Here is a 20,598-nt window from a genome sequence, read left to right as displayed (position 1 = left end):
TTGAGTGGGATATTGGGAAGGAATTGTTCCCTGTGAGGGTGGTGAGGCCCTGGCACAGGTTGCCCAGAGAAGCTGTGGCTGCCCCTGGATCCCTGGAAGTGTCCAAGGCCAGGCTGGACAGGGTTTGGAGCAACCTGGGATGGTGGAAGGTGTCCCTGCCCATGGCAGGAGGGGCTGGAATGGGATAGCCATTAAGGTCCCTTCCAACTCAAACCATTCTGTGATTCCAAAGAATTCATCTCACACAAAGCTGTACCAGGGTATCCAAAACACACTATCAGAGAACTCTACCAGTTTCACCTTGTGCCACCTTCACAAGTAAAACACCTCACTAATTGCCCATAAGATTCTTAATTATCCTCAGAAATCAGGTCATGGAGGACTGTACCCAATTCCAAACCTATGTCCACACGCTGCATTCATGACTTAGGACAAAGAATTGAGTTTACTCTGCATCACTTGCACTCCTCTGCAGCGTGAATCTGCCATGGTTCTACTAATCCCACATAATTCCTTCACTGGGAACACTGTGAAAGACTCCTGCAATTCAATTAAACTCTTAGCAGCACAGGAAGACACCTCCGTGGTGACAGTGACAGATAAAACCACGTGTGCAAACTGCAGAGAGGATTTGCAGAGGCTGGAGCAGAACAAGGGTGGGAGGTTTCAGCATGAAGTTTCTTCACCACCTCTTTGCTGCTTAACCAGGTATTTTAAATAACTTGTAGGCAGTAGAGATGCTTGTAAGCCTCAGCTGGTGCAAATGTGGTTTCAGCAACCAGAAAATTGCTTCCTCTCAGAACCATCCCTATTTCTCTCTTCTCTGCCACAAAATCTGCATAGGCTTTTTCTTTTTGTTTGGTTTTTTCTTCACACTTCTGAAGTTTCTGCTGAGAACATTGTATTTCTCCCTTCCCATGGTGCCATGGCTGCAAACTCTGAAAGATATTATCTTTATTTTGGGGAAGAAACCAAAATTACATGGGCTGTCACATCAAAGTTGGCTGGTGACAAAGATCATTCCAAGAGCTCAGAGGAGTAGAGAGAACAGCCTTCAAACATGGAAAAGGTTTGACAGAATAATAAAATCATGGATAATGTCACTGCCATAGAGTCCCAGAATGGGCTGGGTGGGAAAGAACCTTAAAGCTCATCCAGTTCCCAACCCTGATACCTTCCACTATCCCAGATTGCTCCAAGTCCTGTCCAACCTGGCCTTGGACACTTCCAGGGAATCAGGGGCAGCCACAGTTTCTCTGGGCAACCTGAAGCATTTATTCCCAATTTCCAATCTGACCCTGCCCTCTGTCAGCTTGATCAGAGCTAAATTTTGATCAGAGTTATTCATATGAGATATTTTTTTGAGTGATTATATTTGCTCCCAAGTATAGATAAATTCAGATCCTAAACACATGCAATTCTTCAAAAAAAAAAAAAAAAATCCAGAGAGCTGAAAGTGCTCCTCACTGCAGGACTACTCAGATAAAGCTGGGTGGATATCCTGTTCCTTCATTTCATTTATCTCATCAGCACAGTAAGGCTTCAACCGCTGAGGCACAGAACAAAATGCTGGCAGGAGCCTACAAACCCTGAGGAGAAAGGGAGAAAATGGTATTGTGCTTTCCAAAAGGCTGAAAATTCAAGTAAGTGGATGAGCCTAAGAACCTCAGACAATACACATTAAGATATAGGGTTTCCTTACGTCACCACCACAATATAAAAGCCCTGAGTTCTGCTCCCACTGAGTGATGTGACCTAATTAATTATACACCAACACAGGAAGCTTCTTGCTGGGGAAAAAAAGACCAAAAAACCCCAAACACAAAAAACCCCAAGACGACAACAATAACAAGAAGAACAAACCAAAAACCACCCTACTCAAACAATAAAAAGCCACCCTCCCACGCAATAAAATGCTTCTTGGACTAGATATCAACCAAAAAAATGGGGGAAATGTTAGATTTATTTTAGTGGCTTGAAAGGGAAGAGAGGAATCTGCAGTCCACAGTCAGATAAGGAATATTTAGTAGAGCTGAGGCAAAACTTAAATCCCCTCATGGAGCCACTGCTCTTAGAGAAATCCATTCTTCCTCTCCTGATATCCTTCATGTCCAGCCCTCTTCCTTTAGCCAAAAAAATCCCTGTTACCCTGATTGCTTCTCTCCTCAAAGGAGCTCCCATTGGATAATTAGTTTTGTAAAACAGTATATGCTTATCAAACCCTCTGCTTTATCAAGGCTGCCATGAACTTTAAAGCACTAATTAAAATGCTGTTTTATTTCACATACTCCCAGAGCTCTGAATGCAATGCTCATCCCACAGCAGCTCACAGGAAGCCAAATTTATATCCTCAGAATTCATCCTGCTCCACACAAAATGAACAGATAAAGACACAACTTATTTTAATGCAAATCACAACCAAGGGGAGATAGTTCAGTACTTGAAAACTGCAAGAAGAACAATAAAAAATTTAGTGTTCCTTTCAGGAGGAGGACACAACCAGCCACATTTCCAGAGCTTCTTTCCAGGAAGGAAAGGCATTCCCAGCAGAGGGAAAGCTGCTGCCCATGCAGGAGCAGAAAAAGTTGCATTCCTGCAGACCAAGCTCGTGGAAAACAAAAAACAGAAATACCTACAAGATGCTGATTGGGGATTTCTCCTCCTCCTCAGAGAAGAACAAACAGGTCTGTTATGTTTTTCCCCATTGACTGAAATTCAAATTGGTAAAAGAACATTGAATATTGAAGAAAATCTTGAGGTGCTACAGCAATTGCAATTTCTCCATTTTACTGTAACAAACACACAAGTTCCTCTGCATTTGGTAGTTTTATTTCAGACTTTACAGAGCTGGTGACAAAATCAGAATAAACCTCTTAAGTGTAAGTCAGCATCAAGTGCAACACCACCACAAAAATTTACTCCACCACAACAAACAAATTACCTCAAACTGATGCACTCAAGTAACTCCAAAAACTCATCTAAATTTCCTCAGGACAATAAAGGATTTCTCCTTTTCTTTACTTTTCATAACAAGCCTGTAAGTAATTTAGGAAACAAACCCTGGCAGTTTTCATTTTCCATTTCCCAAAACCTAAGGAAATTAAAAGACTATGTGATATTATCTGCCTGTGTATTCCAGCTGACCATACAACCACTGATAATATAGTATTTATCCATCTTCTCAGGAGAGCACCAAACCATGTCCTTCCACAGAAGCTTAACCCTGAAAACTCAGATTATTTTATTTCAAATTAGTTTGGGGGACATACCTACACAATCAAAATGAGTGCAACTGAGAATGTGAGAGTTGTACAGCACAAAGTTATCAGTAATCAATCATGTTGGAGGGGTGGGAAATATCCTCTCTTGCATCTTTTTCTGATTTCATTATCATAATAATCTGAGGTCAAGAATTTGGAGTTTAATCTCAAACACCCCCAAAACAAAATTGGCTGGGCATAAAATCAATGAGATTTAAGAAGTCAAGAAAAAAAATTAACACATCACAGTCTCCTTGAAGCTTTAACAATCTGATACTGAGAGCATCAGATACAGGTGGGCTTGAAAACCAAAACACTTGAGACAGTTCCCTCAAAACTGCCATAAATGGTTCAATAAAAGCTCCATTCCATTCAAATATTTAACACATTCACTCTAATAGCTTCAACATGGTACCAAGAGGGGTTTTGGTTTCATTTTGTGGTTGTGTTGAGGTTTTTTTCCAGGAAACAACCCAGCTCTGGGAAGTGGCCCCTACTGCTGGTACCACTGTGGGAAAGGACTACAGATGATTTTGTTTGCAGCAGAAGTGAATTCCTTGGAGAAATCCCACCCAAAAGCCTTTGCCAGCTCCAGAGGAGTTTTCCTGAAGGACTGGAATTATCACCACCAACCTCCAAATGCTGTCTGCAAGCAGCTCAATGATGCAAAGGGTATTCCAGAACATGCTGCTAGATTGCAGAATCTATTAAAAACCTTCAATTTAGTGCAGAATTAAGGCTGCAGGTACCTTACAAATGTTTTGGGTTTTAAGGAGAAAAAGCACAGGAGTGCTTTATTTATTTATTAGGACTCAATAAAGCTTCAACTAAAGCACAAGTTGAAGGTTGTACTTCAGATTACATGACATGGATCAAACTAATTCTTCCTCTATTTGTTCTTTCCCTCAAATGCAGCAGGTTGTTACCAACTTGGTCAAATGAGCAGCAAGATCAAGAAGATTTTTTTGATCTTCATCCAAGGAATATGAGGAGTCCAAGGATGATTCCAGTAATGACATGACCACCCAGTTCTCACACCAAGAAGACATGGCTCATGTTAAAGTAGTTCTCACTTGCCACATGGGCACAGAGCTTATAAATAACAGATAATCCTAATTAGCTATGACTGTGTTTGCCATAAAAATAAATAGGTGGGACCCAGCTGGTGGGAAGGGAACCAGCTATAAAAGAAATCATTAACACAATTCTCATCATTTACTTTCTTAAGCAATACAAAATAGGTTACAGGTCTGGCTTAAGCACATTGACACAAGGACAGTTCAAAACTTCTGTTTACTTTTTGTCCAGGACAAAAATTAATGAAGGGTTCCTGTCTTGGATTTTCACATCAGTCAAAGCACGTGAGTTGTAGCAAACACTTCCTCAAAAGCACAACTTGGAACCCCCTTCTCTCCTGGCAGAACTCCCACTTCTCAATTTTACACCAGATAAGGGTTTTACATGGTCAGCCTTCACCTCCTTGTGCAAATTAATTCCTCCCTGGTGCAGTGGCAGAGCCCTTTGTGCCAGTCCTGCTGTCCTCAGGACACTTTTAACAAAATGATTTCTGGGTGCTGCAGAAACTCATCAGAAGGATTTAGTCTTATAATTTTTATATCAGAAGACAATTTTGAGTGGAAGGATTGGCAGCTGGATGGAATATACCCTTAATGCACATGGAATCATGGAATCAGAAAGGTTGGAAAAGCTGTCTAAGATCATAGAGTCCAACCATTCTCCCAGCACTGCCCCATGTCCCCAAGTGTCACATCCCCACAGCTTTAAATCCCTTTAGGAATGGGGACTCCACCACCTCCCTGGGCAGCCTTGCTCCAATACTTGAAACCCTCCCAGTGAGAAAACTATTCCTAAAATGCAACCTAAACCTCTCCCAGCACAAATTCACCTCTATAATAAAGGCTTAATACCATTTCCTACAAAATAAGCTCTGATAATAGACTGACAAAGCAGTGTTTTTACCATAATTTCAGTCACATATTTAAATTACTCTGTCCATTTTTAATGAGACTCATTTTTCCCCCTCTAAATTATTCAGGCTGTTCAGTAACCTGACCAATAAAACCCAGCAGGAACAACTGTAATTTTACAGAACAAGCTCATGCTTTAAGTGAGAGTTGAGCACAGAGATGCAACAGAGGCCAAGCTGGCAAGTGCAAGAAAATCTCATGGTGCTTTTTTTGCAAGCATGAACTTCCTGTGAGCTGCTCTGTGCCCACAAAACACCAGTTTGGATGTTGAGAAGGGCACACTTCCCTTTCTCTGGGATGTCAGCTCTCAGCCTCAGGAATACTCACACAATCCCTGCCCCCCTGACTTCCTGGAACATTGCTGCACATGAAAACATTGCACAAATCTGTGCCCTGGATGACAATGCTGAGCTAACATCTAACCCAGAAATTTCATTCTCCAAGTTTTATGCACCAGTGTGACCCCTCAGCCATATGAGCCATTCCTGCTCAGGAATGTGTGTCCCTTCCACACATCCAAATTGGAATTGTTCCCATCCCAAACACTTTATACAGAATTAATACAATGCCAGGAAAGACATGGAAAAGCAAAGGCACAGGCAGTGCAATTAGCTTTCACCCATCCTCAAAGCCAACAATAATTCTCCCTTTAAATTGCTTTGCTGTCAAATAACAACCGTACCACAGCATGCAAATGGTTCAGCAAGCCCAATATTCCATTTCTGGTGGTGTCCAACAGCTGAGACTCCTCAGTCAAATGCAGGAACAGCTGGGGACACAGATGCCTAGGATGAGGCAGCTCTCCAAGTGGTTCTTGCCTAACATCAGGCAGGATCCTGCGGTATTCTGGAGAAAACATGGGCATTTTTCCATGACTATCTACCAGTAATTGCCTGTTTTCTTGGAAGCGTGGAGTTTTGCAGATTAGTTCCATAAACAGCAATGCCTTCATGCATTTGCCTCCTTTTCTGACCATGCATGTCCTTTCCTGACCATGCATGTCCTTTCCTGACCATGCATGTCCTTTCCTGATCATGCATGTCCTTTCCTAGGGTAGAAGCAAAGTCTGCACCCCAACCTGCTCCTGGCTACCATTATTTTTTAAAAGTCCAATTTCTCCTGGTTACTCCTACCAGTCAGCTTTTCCAGTTCTTATATATCTACATATAAAAGAACACCTATATAATTTTGTCAGCATTTCCTCTCTAGGCATCTTGGCTCTCTGAGTGAGGCAAATGGATGGAAGTGTGCAAAACTTGTAAGATAAAGAACACAGATAAACAGGTAAATCGTGATGTGTTCAGTGTTGGCCAAACCTTTAACTGGGATTTTTGCCTATCATTCCACATATATTCCCTGTACAGCTCACTGAAATGTGTGATGTATATGCTTTGTCACATCACAGAGGTATTTTTTTAATTGTAATTAATATTTTTCATTTGATGTAGATTTACCCCGACCAACGCACTCCCCTATGTATAATTTTTGCAAAATAAATTGATTTATGTGCAGTTTTACCACCTCACTACTCAGGCACTTCCCCACTAAAATTAGCATTTCCCATTATGATCGAGGCAGCTCGAGGTCTCTAACACCCCCACAGCAAGAGCTGCTCAGTCATGACTTATTTTCAGCTTTTAGCAGCTTTAAGGGGAGTTCTGGAGTCACGCTAAGGAGTCACCCACACACCCCAGGCAGGTGAAAGGCGACTTCACCTTGCTCTGGGGCAGACCCAACATTGTGTAACTGCTCAGGCTGTGCCAAGCAGCAGCTTATCCTGCCTCTCCACATGCTCCTGCCTCCGCAGCAAGGGATTCCTGGCTAACAGAGAGCACAGGGAGCTTGTGTGGGCTTGCAAGAACACCCTATTCCAGTTTTTAGCAACCAAGCTGTTTGTTTTTAAATTCAAAGTCACGTGTGTTTGTTGCCATTCCTCTGCTTCGTGGTTAACCCTTCAGAAAGAGTGAACTAATGGTGCTTAGTCCTTGAGACCCTAATACTTGTTTTCTGGTAGCATTTTTTTAATACCTAAATCTTTGCCAGGATTCTGGCTGAATTGGCACTAATCTTCATTTCTTCAAAAGGATTTAAATGTTCTTCGGTTTTGTAAGAAGAACTTCAGTCCAAAGGCAAACTAAGGAAAGTTTTAACACACTGGGCTGTTCATTTTAACCCAACCACTGCCTCAAGTCCATCCTCCACCTGAAATTAGCACTTTATTACCCACTTGAATCACAGAATGGTTTGGGTTGGAAGGACCTTAAAGATCATCATCCCATTCCTGCCATGGGCAGGGACACCTTCCACTATCCCAGGTTTCTCCAAGCCCCATCTCCCCACAACCTTCTTCAGGGCTGTCAAATGTCTCAGAAAGCAAATGGGAGTTGGAATGGCAGAAGAATCTTCTAAAAATATGTAAAATGTACTTGGACTTCACCCAGTTCCTCATCAAAGCTGAGAAATCACTGAGCTCAGCTGCTGCAAGGCTACAAAAATCCTCAAGCCTAAGATAATAACACACCCCTTCTCAATTTCCAGAGCTCCTTAAAAACAACCAAACTGAGTTTATGCACCATGACTTGATGAGCAAAATAACCGTCTGTTATAGAAAAATAAACTGGTTTAAATCCAGAAAGAGATACCTTAAAAGCAAATCTTTACAAAGATCTTCTATTATTGAATTATCTACTACAAAGCACTAATTATAAAGACATTACAATAGCTGAAAAGGAAAAACCCAGCCTGGTTTAACACACTTGTCAGCTCCAGTTAGCTACACTCACTCCTTGGGAGAGTTTTTACCCTGTGCCAGTCTTTGGAATCTCTCTGTTCTGCAAAACGAGAGAAAGCAGCTAGAAACCACAAACTGCAACAAAAGTACAGTGAAGTCAGCACTTGTTTCATTTTTTAGCATTTTCTCTTAATAAAAAGTCTCGGAGGTGGTTTGCTGGGCAGATTTAATGAATGCTTTGCTTTACAAATACCACTGCTGATTCACAGGGCTGTGCCAGACTGATACACCACTGATCTCTGAGCTCATATCAGTTACACATCAATTACAGTTATGTCTGCAAGACAGAATAAACCTCCTTTGTCTGACCTGTCAAAAAAAAAATAATCTTTTTAACAGGTCTTGTTTGGGAAATGTAAAATTACACCACAAGCAAATTGATAGTTAAAAGAAAAAAGAGGCTATAAAGGAACCTGGAGTAATTAGACTCAATTTGGAGATTTTCCAAAAAATTAATTCCCATAAACATTCCAATTGTTGCCCAGGACTTATCTATTCACTTCAATCACAATGAGTTCACACCCTCTTCCAAGCCCCAGCCACCGAGTAGGAATGCTGTGAGTAATCTTTGCAGCACAGAGTAAATCCCGAGTTGATAAAGAAACTTCAGCCTTGACCTTTGCAACAGGGAGAGAGCAGAGGGAGCAGACAGCTCAGGAAGGCAAACAAAAGAGGGGACAAGTCATGCTAATGATATTATCCATCCACAACGAATCCCTGGAGCTTCACACATCCTTGAGGGGAGATTTTGATTTACAAGAGGTCATTTGGGGAAATTTGTGACAGAACTCAAAGCTCTGTCACAATTAATTTCGTGCAGGCAGCTAAAGAAAAGGGTGAGCATTTCCACACGGTGTAATTTTAATTTTAACACAAGAAACCACCAACCAACCAAGCCCACCCCCTCAGCAGCCCAAGGTTAATAGCAAAGCCTGCCCAGTCTGGAGGTCATCCCATGGATTTTCAAATTGATCTTTTGTACGTGATCAAGTTACTGAAACCTGCACAGCACCATTAAGGATTGCTCAATAAAATAACTGCTGCCTCTCGCCAGCTCAGGAAAGGTCATTTCTTGGTTAAGGAATAACAGGAGAATACCAGATTTTTTTCAGCCATATGAATAGAACCTTCTTTTAAGACCAAGTGCTTTACATGGATTTATTAATCCTCAAGTCTCTGGAGAAATGTGTAAATAATATATTCAGTTTGTAGATGCAGGAAAAAGTCAGGCCCATAAGTTATCACCCAGATTTTCAAAACGTTCCTTAATTTTTAATGCCAAATTTGAAACAGCTACAGGCACTCTTCTGAAGACCTGAGATATTTCAGTGGCAATTACATGGACACAGTTTGCCATATCCAACAGTCAGACCCCACACACCTCAGGCTGGGGGATTTACTTGCATCTCCCCATCTCCCAGGCTTGGTTTCTCCCAGAAAGGATGGAAGTGGGAAAAAAAAATGCGTAAATCCAAAAGTCATGGGTTGTTTTTCCAAATGTCACTCCCTGCCAGAGCACGGCTGAGTCATGACAAACAGGGATGTGACAGCACTGAGTTCTGCTTCTAAAATTCTTTTCCCAGTTCCTAAATTGACCCTGGCATCTCAATGAGAAATGCAGCAAAGCTCTGGAGGCTTTCAAACTTGCCCTGCTTTGCAAGCACCTAAACTGTGTATTTACAATATTATTTACTTCTCTTTTCCCTGTTCAGTTAAAATGTTTGCCAGAATTCCTTCAGCTCACTTGAGACACCAGAAAAGTCTGAAATCAAAAGGAATTGATTTAGTAACAGAAGGCGAAGTAGTTGGTGGTGGATTTGGGAACGGAAGCAGAACCTGAGCATAAAATTAACCCCCAGACTCAGAAAAACTGCAACTAACACTAACCTTTTCCTCGAGCTGATATTTAAGATTCCTCTGATGGAGCTGCAGAAGCCAAGACAATTCAGCAGCAGCCTCTCAAGGGTGTGACCTGTTCCAAAAGGGCCCTGATCCAAAAACCTCACCGCTCCAAACTGTGCTTTTGGGATCTCTTGTCTCACCGGGCGCAGGCAAACCCTCAGTGCACTTAATGGGCCTCCACTTTCCCCTCCGCTATTAAATCACCCCATATAAATTTCCTATGCTTCCTGCTTGGATTAGCAATGGCTATTTGTGAGGATGCAAATGAAGCATTCTTCGCTCCCGCGCTGGATTCTCACACTGAGCTCACCACCTTGTCTGGGACCTCCAGCCACTGCCAAGCCAGCCCTCCCCTGCCAAGGGACACGATTTGCATGATGTGTGGCTGCCCCATGAAAGTTTTTAAACACCTATGAGGGAGTATAAACCATGCTTTTCATTGCTGTGCTTTAGAGAAACGACGAGTTAAAATTTTTAATCCAGCCGTGGCTGACTCGGCTTCTGAGAATCTCAATTTCCTGCCGTTTTTAGCAGTTTTAAAGGCAAGAATCAATGTAGGATTTTGGCAGCTGAACAATGCACATGTTCCTGGAGGAGGAGGATATTGATACAAACAAAAACACCCCCCCACACACACAGCCTGTTTGGTTTTAAGTAACTTATTAAAGCTCTAGTCCCATTGTCTTTAATAAATCTTTTGGCTAATGGCAATGGAAGGTAAATATTGCACCTGATGATCTCTTCATTTGTCCATTTAATACCACTTGGGTTTGAGGAGTTTAAATTATCAGAGAGCAGTTAATGAATAGCAACCCCAGACACACAGCTCAGCTTCACATGAAAATTTAAACAAAGCTCTTCCATGTGTTTAACAGAATTTTTCTCCTTTCTGTTACCCTTAAGACCTCTTCTGTTTTTCCCCCCAGAGAACAGATGATTGACTGCAGATATCCAGCAACAGGTTTTGCCTTTTTCTGCACCCATTATTTTGTTTCATGCATATATCTTTTCATTTCCTCCCCTCACACTAAGCAATAAATTAAACAGTCACAAGCTCACCTCTTACCACTTACTACATGACTTTTCAGTTTCACAGTAATTTAATAGATTAATACTAGTTCCAACTCAAACTGGTCCTTGTTCTCAGCCACTCCTTCAAGGATTTTTGATGCAGGGAATGCCCCACTGTCAAGAAAATCCTAGAGCTACATCTTTCCACAATGTTCCCATTCCCCTTCTTATACCAGGACCCATTATACAAAAACAACTGTGAAAATTAATTTCATTCCAAAATGACAAACTGCCCCGCTCTAATTGTTTTGCAGATTTAAATTTCTCCTGTCCCACAGCAGCACGAGAAAAAAAATGAATGTTCATAGACCCATTAACCACGAATATATTGTTGAAAGCAGGAAGAAAATGTACAAGGTTTCCAAAGCAACTTCCCAGCATGGTTAAAATCAGCCTCATTTTATGGATGGCGGCAATTAGACTGCGGAAAGAATATATATAATTTTTTTAACTAAAAGCTTTCTATCAAGGCCTACATTTCCTAGTTGTTAGGCTCATATTTAATTTATGCAACCTGACCTTCCCGATTCAAAAATCTTACCTGGCATCTCCTTTTGAAAGATTGGTGTTTACGGGGTGAAGAATAACCTTGTTTGCATCCACATCCACCACACATTTTGTATGCAGATCAAGCTCTATAAAGAAATGAGAGAGTGTCAAGTGCTGCTCCTAAAGCACTGGGATTATATACACCATTACTTCCTCCAGACACCAAATTTATTCATGCAGTCTGACAGCCACCCATCAGCCAGAGAATAGAAACAGGACTATTGCCAAATTCCACTTCTAGGGATATTCTGACGGGATGGATCCTGTCCAGCTTTAAAGCAAGCACTCTTTTCAAAGCAAGAAAAAGCACTCTGGGTTTCACTCAGGGACAATCAGCATATACAAGGCCAGTATGAAATTTCTTCTGGGGGAAAAGAACCATTTAGGCTTGGTACCACTTTGACAGCTCTTCTTATTGCTCCCTCAATGCCTCCCAGGCTTGCAGGCAAAGCTGCCCCTGCCATCTGCAGCACATTTTCCCCGGCCACTGCTGTGATACGGTGCCAGCTGTCAGTCCTGGGGCACCTGCTCGCAGAAATTCGAGTCCCATCAAAAATAATTTAGGTGCAAGCATGTAGAAAAGGGCTTGTCCTTCCCCCACAGGCTCCCGGGAAGTCCAGCTCTCCCGAGTGACGCCAAGCAGTGGGATGTGGACTATGAGTAATGAGGATATTTGGAGTGTGTGAGAATTCTCGGCCGTAGAGGCGGGGAAGGCAAAATAAAAGCTTCAGATAATGCTGACAGCACTCCAAGGTATCCACCCAGTGACAAACAGAGTTAGGTGTGGGATAAAGCACACAGCCTTGCACCCAGAGTCACTGCTACAGACACACAGGAGGCCTGGATACAAACATGTCCCTGCACTGTGACACTGGCCATGGAAAGGGCTTATTCCAATGGACATGACACACTGTTCACACACAAAATCACTGCTACAGACACCCAGGACCCAAATATGTCCCTGCACAGTGACACTGGCCCTGCAAAGGGCTCCCAAGCGCTGATTCTGATGGCCGTGACACACTGTTCACACTAAATCATGATTCTGATGGACATGACACACTGTTCACACCCAAAGTCACTGCTACAGACACCCAGGACACAAGGCCTGGACACAAACATGTCCCTGCACTGTGACACTGGCCATGGAAAGGGCTCCCAAGTGCTGATTCTGAAGGCCATGACACACTGTTCACACACAAAATCGCGATTCCAATGGCCATGACACCCTGCTCACACAAAATCATGATTCCGATGGACATGACACACTGTTCACACACGAAGTCACTGCTACAGACACCCAGGACACAAGGCCTGGACACAAGTATGTCCCTGTACTGTGACATTGGCCCTGGAAAGGGCTCCCAAGTGCTGATTCTGATGGCCGTGACACACTGTTCACCCCTAAGGTCACTGCTACAGACACTCAAGACACAAACATGTCCCTGCACTGTCACACTGGCCCTGCTAAGGGCTCCCAAGTGCTGATTCCAGTGGCCACGACACACTGTTCACACCCAAAATCACTGCTACAGACACCCAGGACACGAGGCCTGGATACAAATATGTCCCTGTACCATGACACTGGCCCTGCAAAGGGCTCCCAAGTGCTGATTCCAATGGCCATGACACACTGTTCACACAAAAAAAAATCACAGTTCCAACAGCCATGACACACTGTTCACACCCTCCCACGCCGGGCTGACGAGGGGCTACGCCGAATAACCTCCACACAGGGTTCAGCCCTCAGCTGAATCACCCAAATACGCTCGTGTCTAATCATATTAATTATAATCCTCATCCTCCTTCATCTCTGCTCTTTCCTTCTCGGTCACCTGTACTTGCTCTTTCACCTCACGGCACCTTATAAACTCAGACTGGAAATCTCTCAGGCAGAGACCACAGATCTTACTGCACAGCACCTTGCAGACTTCTTGCTCCTGAGAAATGACATAATGAAAGGGAGTTTCTTCCACGGAAATTGTTGGAAAGAAATGTTACAGCTTTTTGCTACCTGGCAGGCAGCAAAGAAAGGCAAAGCTCGAGATCACTGGCCAAAGCAGGCAGTCACATGAAACCGAAATCCTTCTGAGCAGAACTGCTCCTCTGTTATTAAACTGTGCTTTTGCAGGAGGAAGAGCCAGACGAGCACCAGAAGCCAGTGTTTATTTTAATTTCTCCCCACACCCTGAAAGCCAATTTACCTATCATTAATATGCAACACATGCTTGCTTAGATGAAACCATGTTCTTCGTACATCCCATATCCGACAAGGCACTTTATCTTGGTCTGGCTGGTTAGTGATTAACGCTCTGTATTGCAGTGACCTGCTTTTCCCAACTCCTGAGAAAGGGTTTTACCTGCCTCATGCAAAGCATAAGGTCTGCAAGCAGCATGGCCTCTGTCACGTTTTTTTAATGCTGCTCTTGAGAGAGAACGCCCATGGCAGGCTTTGCATCCATGACTGCCCAGTGAACTCAGTCTCACCAGCGTTCATTAAACCTCTCTTTGTGAAATGCCCTTAAGAAAGCACACAGGAGGGATAAGAGACTTCCTTAAAGTCAAATGTCCTCGCAGGAAAAAGGATTCAAAGCCAATTTGTCCTGTGCAACACACCTTGTCTGATTACCACCATCACACAGGTGACATTAAAACCCTTCACCTTGGTGTGCTGCAGAGTTTTGAAAGATGTGATGAGCCAAACTGGCAGCTATTGCCAAACAGGGAGGTCCCAGTCCTTCCTTCCTGTGCCTTTTGTCACCTTCTGCCACTAGCGTGCTCAGAAGATCCTCTGCAACTCACTTCAAGTTACTTCAACAGCAGAAAACCACCCAGCATGGAAAATGGATGTATCCAGACCCCATGGGAAGCTCCATCCCCACTGAAAGCTTGGCCATGCAAACAGCTGGGTAGAGCTGTACAGAGGGAAGAGAGAAGCAGGAAGAGACCTCCTCCCAGCAGAGATGAACTGCTCCCCCAGTTCATGGTGTCACATGAAATAAACCCCTAAGAAACAGTTATATTGAGCCTCTAAGCTGGGTCTGGAGCCAGACAGCCTTAAGGCTGCTTATCCCAGTTACCTTGGCCAAAGGCTCACATGGCAACCTCCTTTCAGCTGAAGAAACAGGTTAAATCCTGTTTGAACAGCACATCATTCACTTTCTTCAAATTCTGGCTCCATTACATTCCGTGACAGATTTCTGAATTCTTTAATGCTTCAGGTACACTGAGAGATGAATTGTATATTAATCACTACTGAAACTTATATCATCATAATTTCCACCTCATTACGTTTTTTAATATCACTAAAGCAGGTTGGCCTTACAGTCAAATTATCTAGGCAGATAATTTGGATATGATCACACCAGGACTCCGCCCTTACTTTTACTAGTTTCAGTGTCTCCCAGGTGAGCTGGGTACCTGCTGCTCCTGAACAACAAGCAAAATTAGGATGCACCAAGATAAGATCATAAGGATGCACATCCAAACACGCCAATTAATCCATCCTGTAGTAAGGACTCATTTGTCAAAGCTTGGCATTATTTTCTTCAACTATTCAGGTGTAGGCTTTTCGGGCAGCACAAAATTTAGAAATTGAGGATGAAATTAAAAGATGACAGAAGCAGCTCACTGTCAAACCTTGGAGATTTACCCCAAATCTTGCACCTTAAACAAAATCTCACCTATTATTATTGCTAACCTGCTTCTACCTTCAGTCATTACTGAGCAAACACAATCAACTACTCATTTGCTTCACCAAATCAAGAAACTAATCAGCTAATTGCTCTTGGAAGAATTAAAACTCAAACTCTCAACATCAAGAACCATTTATTGCAGGGAATGAAAATCTCTTTCACAGCTTCAGAGTAAGAGAGCTGTGACATTCATAATAAAAGGGTAACACGTATCTGAGTCACTTCTCCACATTTACATTTCACAGCTGTTGGAAGTGTTAAGCAAAGCTGGGCTGAGTGTAAGAATAATTGTTAAGTGTTGTGTGTCCAAGCCACTCACAGAGAATTCCTTGGATGAGTTTTTATTTACTTGTGAAACTGGAAGGTGGGGGTTGAAGGAAGCCACTCTCCCTTCCCTTTCCCTTGATTTTTCAACTCCTCACAAGACTCTTCTAAAACTGGGATTCAGTGTAGATCTTAGCTGAAACCACACTTGTGTAAATCCCAAATTACCTAATCTGGGATTATAAAAGCCTTGTCATTGTTGTAAAAATAATTCATTCTCCCCATATACACTTCGAGCTTTTTCACTCAGAAATTCAGTGTGGTTCAAACAGGGTGAAAAAGTCAGCAAGCAAGAGAGAGCTGGAAAATCAAAGCCAGGAGCAGCCTAGCACTGCAGGGAATGGTGGACTCAGCAGGCCATTCCCACCACAGGTAGGAATTTCCAATCCCTCTGTAAGAGCAGCCACGTGCCTGGTAACCATAAACTCACCACAGCAGATTTTCCAACAGAGTTAGGAAACACTGGCAAAGGTGCCACTTGAAATTGTGCTAATCAAGTTTGGGGCAGAGACAAGGAGTGTGTGCGAATCCTGGAGGAAGGGGAGAGAAGTATTTTGGAAAATGTTGGGTGTTTTCACCTCTGGGAAATTTCTGTCTGCTAATGGATCAGGTGGAGAAGTGTTTTCATGGATTGGCTGCAACTGCTGACAAGAGAGGTTGGATCATGGATCAAACCCCAGCCTTGGGTGACACGACAGAAACACCTGAACTGCCACGTGGTGACACCACAGCTTCCTCAGGCACAACCCCAAAAACCATCCCACTTCAGACTCACTGCATGGCAGACCCAAACAGAATGATCCTAAAAGATGGCTTTTGCAGGGCAGCTTGAAAAAATCTTAAAATGAACAATGACACAGAAAATAAGGAGGTCTGCAAGGTTTTAAATTTATGGTTGGGGCCATGGTATCCTAAGAGCTTTTAGCACTACACCCACGGTAGTCTGTTAAAAATTATGTGACCCTCCAGATTTTCTTCTTTACATTCCCTATTTTTTCACATTATATGAGATAACAGCAGCCTTCCAAAGCCTAAAGGGGCTCCAGGAGAGCTGGAGAGGGACTTGGGACAAGGGACGGAGGGACAGGATACAGGGAATGGCTTCAAACTGGAAAAGGGGAGATTTGAGTGGGATATTGGGAAGGAATTGTTCCCTTTGAGGGTGGTAAGGCCCTGGCACAGGTTGCCCAGAGAGTCTGTGGCTGCCCCTGGATTCCTGGAAGTGTCCAAGGCCAGGCTGGACAGGGCTTGGAGCAGCCTGGGATAGTGGAAGGTGTCCCTGCCCATGGCAGGGGGGGAATTGGATGAGCTTTAAGGTCCCTCGCAACCAAAACCATTCCATGATTCTATGAATTAAGGGAAAGCACTTCCCAATTAACCAAGAGCTTCTGTTTCCATTTAAATTTTTCCATTAGATCTCAATGTAAGGAATTAATTTATGAAGGCTGACAGTTTTTCAGCCCTTTTCAAATACCATTTGATCCTGCACCTCACCCCACTGGAACAGAGACACGAACGAGGTGTCGTAACCCAGGTCAAATAAAAGTTGTGACAGATTCCCCCCAGTCCCACTTCCAAATTTAGGGCAGCTGTACCATCAGTGACACCACAGGACCCTTTGGAGATGAGCCTAAAGCTCTATAGAGTCTCTGGGAACCAGAACAACTGGCCTTGTCGAGCTTCACAAAAGCTGGGAAAGCCAACTGAAGTATAACAAATAAAATGTGAAAGGTTTAAAGTGCCTCGACTAAGCTCATAAGCCAAAATTGGCCCCAAATACAAAAGGTCCAATAATCTCCTGTAAGGACAGCGATAGAAATTTTATATTTTAAATTGCCAGTAGATTTTCAGGAGATTAACATTCCCTGGGAGACCTGGAATGCTGTGGCCTGAGCCATCAAGTTGCGTTGGTTAAGAAATTACAGTTGGTTTCTCATACCTTTCTCAGTCTGGAAAAGCTGATGGCAATAACACTGAGAAATGCTTAAACAGTAACTTAAAAATATCTGTTTATCACAGAAATTAATTAAATGCCAACAAGAAAAAAAAAACCAAAAATGAGAGGCTGTTGTTTGGGGTTCTCGGTTGTTTTTTTGTTTGAAAAAGAAATGTGAAAGTCAGTTCAAAGACAAGGCCTCAACTTTCCCTGCCAATGTGTTTCCCAAGAGTGACTTTTCTCTTTGCCCTTTGCTACATAGGAGCCAACACAAATAAAGGAAAAACTAACTGAGGAGATGAGTGAATGTGAAAATAACTTCCATCTACATGACAATGCTAAGGGCTTATATGGAAAAAAGAGTGTAAAAGCACTTTTAGGGAATTGATTAGAAGACATAGTGGTGATAAATTCTGACAAAAATAAAGTAATTTGACTTATCCTTTACGTCTACCAATATGAAGGCATCTTTCAAGCTTCTCTCTTACATGAACTGAGCAAATGTATGTCATGAAATTTTCAGTTTGCAGCAATTAAAGGTCATTAAATATGTATGAGTGCATCTGGAAGGGCACACAGTGCTATCAGAGCTTGTCCATGAGGTGGAAGTCAACTCAAACCCATGAGCACATGGAACAGGCAAGGTGGCCTCTCATGTTAATTCCACGTTGTCCGAACACTAAAAAATGTGGTTTATCCTTTGCTGCCTCATTTTCTGCAAGGGAAGACTTCTAAAGTCAGCTTTTTGGACATGAACCTTTCTCACAGCCAGTCCTACTGCTGCAAACACCCCTTGGTTCGTGGGGATTCAGTAAGTAAGCCATGCAGGGACTCTGGTGTTCCACAGAACTCCAAATTCAACATTCTGCAGTTAAAAGGGATGAAATGCAAGAGTTTGCTCTGCCACCAAACACCCAGAAGCCAAAGGCAAAGCTATTCCAACTGGATGTGATCTTCAGGAGGAGCAGCCACCCTGAAACCAGAGCAGCAAGGTAACCTCCCCCTGCACTCGGAAGGTGTAATTAGCACTAAAATTGCATTTGTGACACCCACGTTGTTTGACTGGGAGTCTCTGGCTGTTGGGGGTAAGGCTGTGGCACCTTAAGAGCTCTTAAAATACAATTGCCTCACAAGATGAAACATTAACTCTGCATCCTTTACCCATTTGGCACCCTATCTCAAGGTTAATTCTGCTTGTAGCCCAAACATTATTTTATAGCTTATCAACCATCACCAGGAAATATTCCAAATGCCAGGCACTCGTGTATGATGAGGATAATGGTGAATAAAAGTCCTGTGGTTTGCACATTGCCATCAGGATACAACAGGTGCCATTTCACTCCCTCTAATACCATAATTAATCTTATAAACCCGCTTGCACAAACTCCAATTTATAGATAAATTGTCTCTGTTGTAATCTCCATGGGAAAACAAACAAACAAGAGCACAGGAACAACCCCCACCTCCTCACCTCAAACCCCAAAAACATTTCAAGTGGCTGGAAATGAAACCTCCTTCAAAAAAGAGTAGGAGGACATAAAATTACCACCTGACACAGTGATCAGACACTTGTACATGGACAGAAACAAATTCCTTCCTTACAAGCACTGGAAACAGAACCTTTATCACCAAAGCATGAGAAGATCCCTGTTTGAACACTGATAGTCTGGATAAACATATATATCAGCATAACAGATATCTGAATGTCTATTTACAGGCAATCCAGATATTGAAACTGGAGCTGTAGGTCTCTCACTCCAGTCCTAGACCACTTTAATCCAGATATTGAAACTGGAGCTGTAGGTCTCTCACTGCAATCCTGGACCAGTTTAATCCAGATATTTAAACTGGAGCTGTAGGTTTTACACTACAATCCCAGACCAGTTTAATCCAGCATCATTGCCAGAACACAGGCAGTTGTTTTCCTGCCTTTCTTGTTCAAAAAGTATTGACCCAAGTGAGATGGAGCAGTTTGGACTGGCTTAAGTGTCATCAGCCATATCCTTGAGCATAAATCATGTTCTTTTAAAACACAACAACTTTTATCAGCATTAATTAACTCTGCACTGAACTGATTCAAAAGCACAAGGGAACACAACGACTTAAATATACTTATGTACTGCCTGCACCCAAACCTCACCTGAAAACAAAGCATTCAGTCAGAAAAATCTTAATGAAAAAGCCTTCAGCTGTCATTTGCTTTGCTTCATGGTGTGGTTTGACATTTGCATTTATCTGAAGTATAATGAGTATCTGCTAAGAGAAGTCAAACACGACACTCATAAAAGGAAATCCACCACAACTCTTAAATAAAACAGCAAAAGAACTTCCTGATTGTTATCAAAGCCCCAGCTGAATAAGGCAGTGCACTAGGAAATACTTTACTGAATTACAGAGCCAAGAAAATAAGAGACCAAGAGTCTTATCTAACAAAACAGTACTGAATTATTTAATTCATAAAAGCCTGTTAATCGAGATCCCAGTTTGCAAAGCAGAAAGGATGTAAAAAAAAGACGCCTCTGTTGCCACCCAGCAGAGCCTCCAGCTTCAGACATGGCACTGCAAACGTGTGGACACAGCAGCATTTTTATAAAAACAAAGCTTCCACATAGGCTTTGTAGGATTGAGGTCTAATTTGAAGCAAGATGCAAAATAAACTAGCCTGGATGTGAAAAAACCTCCAAGTGCAATTATAAATGCTTCCCCTCACTAAAAATGAGCGCTATAAATTCAGTTTATGGATTACCTCTCTGCATGAGAATGAAGCAGGACCCTCAACCCAAACACCTTGAATTGTGAGTGCTATAAATACCCAACTATCTGATACACAAATCCCTTCCACATGCAGGCAAGGAACCCATTATACTTTTATGAGCTGTAAAAACTCGTAACAGTTAAGCACACCACTTTTATTAACCTAATAAACCCTTGCCTTAAGAAATTCATAACTCAAACACCAAAGACAACCACCAGCACCACAAGTAAACACCGAGAATATTTCAAAGCTTAGCTTTCCACAGTCTCAGCCATCTGACAGGTTTGCAATGTTAAGCCCTTCGGTGCAGAGGGAAGGAAAGAACAT

The 20,598-nt window shown here is 42.6% G+C and overlaps 1 long non-coding RNA gene across 2 annotated transcripts in view; it reads right to left on the bottom strand.

Moving 5' to 3' along the window:
- Positions 1–20,598, bottom strand: part of LOC146440483 (uncharacterized) — a 45,872-nt gene that overhangs the window by 22,822 nt on the left and 2,452 nt on the right. Inside the window, exons 2-3 of one of the 2 annotated variants that reach the window (XR_014851171.1) lie at positions 11,554–11,647; positions 8,035–8,348 (exon numbers count right to left, since the gene is read on the bottom strand). This is a non-coding gene — a long non-coding RNA (uncharacterized LOC146440483). Of the gene's footprint in view, positions 1–8,034; positions 8,349–11,553; positions 11,648–20,598 lie in introns of those variants that run through there. The other variant, XR_014851170.1, reaches the window with a different exon arrangement.

This window comes from Lichenostomus cassidix, chromosome 3 (assembly GCF_008360975.1).
Source record: "Lichenostomus cassidix isolate B80296 chromosome 3, HeHo_3.0, whole genome shotgun sequence".
Lineage (NCBI taxonomy): Eukaryota > Metazoa > Chordata > Aves > Passeriformes > Meliphagidae > Lichenostomus > Lichenostomus cassidix.
Note: the sequence above shows the minus strand (reverse complement) of the source record. Positions and strands in the feature narration are given on the sequence as shown.